Source organism: Adiantum capillus-veneris, chromosome 22 (genome assembly GCF_014529385.1).
Source record: "Adiantum capillus-veneris isolate H3 chromosome 22, ASM1452938v2, whole genome shotgun sequence".
Classification (NCBI taxonomy): domain Eukaryota; kingdom Viridiplantae; phylum Streptophyta; class Polypodiopsida; order Polypodiales; family Pteridaceae; genus Adiantum; species Adiantum capillus-veneris.
Genome location: NC_140952.1, coordinates 121,752,782 through 121,756,919, shown reverse-complemented (window position 1 = coordinate 121,756,919; position 4,138 = coordinate 121,752,782). Strand labels below are relative to the sequence as shown.

The 4,138-nt window shown below is 42.5% G+C and overlaps 1 pseudogene; it reads left to right on the top strand.

Annotated features, from left to right (window-relative positions):
* The first annotated feature begins 2,070 nt into the window (after positions 1-2,070).
* On the top strand, positions 2,071-2,740 carry LOC147430131 (uncharacterized; annotated as a pseudogene).
* The last annotated feature ends 1,398 nt before the right edge of the window (positions 2,741-4,138 follow it).

Genomic DNA, 4,138 nt, shown 5'->3' with positions numbered 1-4,138 from the left:
ATAGGTTTTTGCATTGGTTAACATGGCATCTTGAAGCTATGGGCAAATTTTCACAAGTGAGGAGAGTCTTGACAAGTGGATTGCAGACTTTGAGTTGTATATACTATCATTGCATAGATAAAAATGGGAACAACAAGATGCACACTTTTCCATTGGTGATGCATGAAAAATCTAAGGTGTGGTCATGCTTGGTCGGCTCTACGAGCACATTTCCTACATGATTTCCACGAGTTCACTAAAGTATATGTAACGTAGCACATGGGTTCAATAGAAGGGTTTTTAATTTTTTGTAAATATACAAATTCATGTGTACAAGAGGGGTATAAGGGGTAATTAAAATCCATTTTGGGGAACACACATGATATAAGAAAATTTTACTTAGTGAACGCCCCAGTTTTCCACAAAGAGGCATCCCTTGTCAAGATGGATGCCAAACTGAAGGTGCTCATATAGGATGTAAGTGAAGAATTCAGTTTTTTTTGGGGATCATTTCAAAGCATGTTGGTCAGAACTAGCAACATCCATGCCATTGGCTAATGGAGCCTACTTCAACCTGGATAATTTCATGGCATGCCTACATCCTAATGTGGACCTTGAAAGCACCCAGAATTACAATGGTGCAGCGGCAATTGCAAAGGCAAGAAGCACAAAGATAAAAAAGAAGATCGAGCAAGGCATGCTAGGATATGAAGTGGTGGTTCTTACCTAAATTCAGGGTCAAAGGGATGTTGTTCATGAGGAGAACTATGGGAATCGAGTTGTAGCAATGGAGCAAGAGACAGGGCAAGGCAATTTCCTGGAAAATTCTACAATTGTGATGAAGAAGGACATTATGCACCGAATTTCCCTCATTCGCTGAGAGAGAGAGAGAGAGAGAGAGAGAGAGAGAGAGAGAGAGAGAGAGAGAGAGAGAGAGAGAGAGAGAGAGAGAGAGAGAGAGAGAGAGAGAGAGAGAGAGAGAGAGAGAGAGGTGGCACTTTCCCATTGTTTGGTAGAGGTAAAGGTCAAGCACAATTTAATGGCCTGAGAGAGTAGGTGATTGAGAATCCAGTGTAGCCAGCTCCTCCGGATGGGTGTGAAATCCCTAGGATGAACATAATTAGAGTGGATAAGTAGGATGTTGAAGTTTTGGCCAAGAAAAGGGCCAGGGCCGAGAGGGAAACAAAAACCAAGCAGGAGACTAGATCTTTTAAAGAAAAAGATAAAGTTTCTGAAGGTAGGGAGCAACCAAAAACTAGCAAAACAAGAATGAGTTGTAAGATCAAGCAAGAAAACTTTCAGCTAGGACGTGGCTACCCCGAATACCATCTAGTAATTGATGTTCAGAGCCAAAAAGCTAATATAACTTTTGATCAATTGTTGGCTTTGAATCCTAAGCTGCAGAGATACTGGTCAACGAGTGTGAGCATGAGGCTACCAAAAGCTAAGGGCAATGCACATGTAGTGCAAAGCATGGCCGTAAGGGTGGGTAGCCTTGTTACCATATACATGTGGTAGTGATGTGTGTGAACACACTAGGACCGCTGGGGCATTTTTTCCCTCTTTAGGAGGTTTTTTCCATCGAGCATTGTATATACGCCCATCACTCTAGGGCTATCTATCTTTCCATTGCACACTAAGTAACACACTCTCTATTGTGTGCCTTGAGCTTCCTTCGTCTTCTCCAAGCTGTGTGCGTTTCTCCGCAACCCTAATTCCAACAATTGGTATCAGAGCAGGTTACGTCCTCCCTGGCTTAGTCGCCAGCTGCTCCAGCACACGCCTGCTCACTTTCTTCGATTATAGTGAGGTTTGGCGAGCGTTTGCAGGTCGACAAATATTTTGGGATTGCTCGTAGAGCTCAGTTTGCTCAGATTTCTCATTCGGGCTCATTTCGGCCTTCGTTTCCACTACAGGCAGGTCTGCACGGGTAATTTTGTCATTTTGTGCAAAATTTATGTCAATGCCAATTTCTGCATAACAGGTGCCTTACAGTCTTCTACGGTTTGTGCTATATAGCACGTGTTATTCCCGCTGTGTTTCTCCTATTTTTGGGCAGTTTTCACATCAGGTATAGCATTTACCATTGCTGACAACAACACAGATGTCTTCAAGATGTTTACTGTTGAGGACAGGTTGGATGGGGAAAATTACCCTATGTGGGCTTATATGATGCAACACGTTCTTGTGTCAAAGGGCGTCTGGAATATTGTGCAGGGCATTGATGTACATCCTGGTTCTGAGGATGTAGGCGATGTTGAGGATGTTGCAGCTCTTGCCGCAAGGATTCCTGCTATTAGAGTCGTTTTGCCTTCGGTAGAACAAGCTCGCTGGGATGTAAAGGATGCGCAGGCTCATGCATTGATTGTATTGTCTGTGAAGCGCACCATTGTTCCTCACATCTGCTCAGCAAAATCTACAAAGCAAGCTTGGGATATTTTGGCTGGTCTTTATGCAAGTCGCAATGAGGCTAAAATTGCTTTGCTGCGTAAAGTGATGGAGTCGAAGATTATGCATGAGGAAGATGATATGGACACTTTCCTTGCTAGTGTCAAGGATATCAATGAGCAACTTATTTCTGCAGGTGAAGTCATTTCAGACAGTTCCCTTGTGTAGACTATTCTTGATGCCTTACCAGATTCTTACAAGACTTTTGCTAGTACTTGGAGACTTATGACCCAAGGAAATCCTGAAGTTGTCAAGTTTGATGCATTATGCACATTGCTATTGCAAGAGCCACTTTCTAGAGAAAACAAGATAGGTAGCGTGTAGTTGAACAAGCTTTTATTGCTTCTCAGAGAAAGGGTGGTAATAGCAATACAACCACTTCTTATGGTTCTGCTGCGAGTGGAAAAAATTATGTTCCTAATGCTTCTAATGGCAACAATTCGTCTGGAAATTTTGGTGATAAGGGCAAAAAGAAAATGCGTTGCCATTATTGTAAAGCTAATGATCACTTGATCAAGTCGTGTCCTAAGTTGAAGGCCAAAGAGGCTAAGAAGAAAGAGGGTGGTTCCAGTGCAAATGCTGGTTCACTACAAATGCAGCAATTGTTGAGTCTTTTGTGAAAGGAGACTGTGTTGCTGATGTTGATGCAGACTGGGCTTTTAGCACAGAGTGCACTTACAATCCTGTTGTCCATGATGCATGCATGTCAGTTGATGCAGATTCACATGTGTGGTATTTCGACAGCGGTGCCACAAAGCACATTACCTCACATCGTGAATTGTTCACCTCTCTTAAGTCTGTCCCTCATGGGAATTTAGTCACTTGTGCCAACAATACCTCTTACCCGGTTCACGGAGTTGGAAAGATTGTGCTTACTGCTGCAAATGGCAATTTCTTCACACTTGTTGATGCACTTTATGTACCTGGGATCAAGAAGAATCTCTTATCTGTATTCGCACTTGCTAGACTTGGACTTGTAGTCAAATTTGTGGATGACAGATGTACAATTATGATCTCCGTTTTGGTGATGAAATTGTTGCATCTAGCCTTTTGTGTTGTGGGCTGTATAAGTTCACTTTGTATGACAAGTGTGCATAAAATTTTGCAAATGTTGTTGCAGATTCAAGGGCTATTTCAAATGTAAAACTTTGGCATGCACGTTTTGGTCATCTGAATGTTGCTGCGTTTGCAGAAATCTGATATGGTTGGTACTTTGCCGCCTCTTGAAGCACCTGTCAAACATGTTTGTGAAGGCTGTATTTTGGGTAAGATGCAGTGTTCTAAGCTTCCAAAGGATGATTCAGTTCGGACCACATGAAGGTTGCAGCTTCTACATAGTGATGTTTGTGGGCCCATGCAAACTCCGTCCTTGGGCAATTACCTTTACTTCGTGACTTTCATTCATGATTACTCTAGGCATGCATGGGTATTTCTGCTTAAAGCGAAGTCCGAAGTTTTTATGTGCTTCAAACAATTTCTGGCTATGGCTAAAAATGTCTCGAAATGTACTATGGGCAGCCTCCGTTCCGATCGAGGGGGGGAGTATATGTCTCATGAATTCAATGCATTTCTGTCTAGTCGTGGGATAAAACACCAATGTGCAGTGCCTTATACACCTCAACAAAATGGTCTTCCTGAGAGAAAAAACAGATCACTTACGGAAATGGCATGATGTATGGTCAAAAGTCAAGCTTTGCTGCATTCTTTTTGG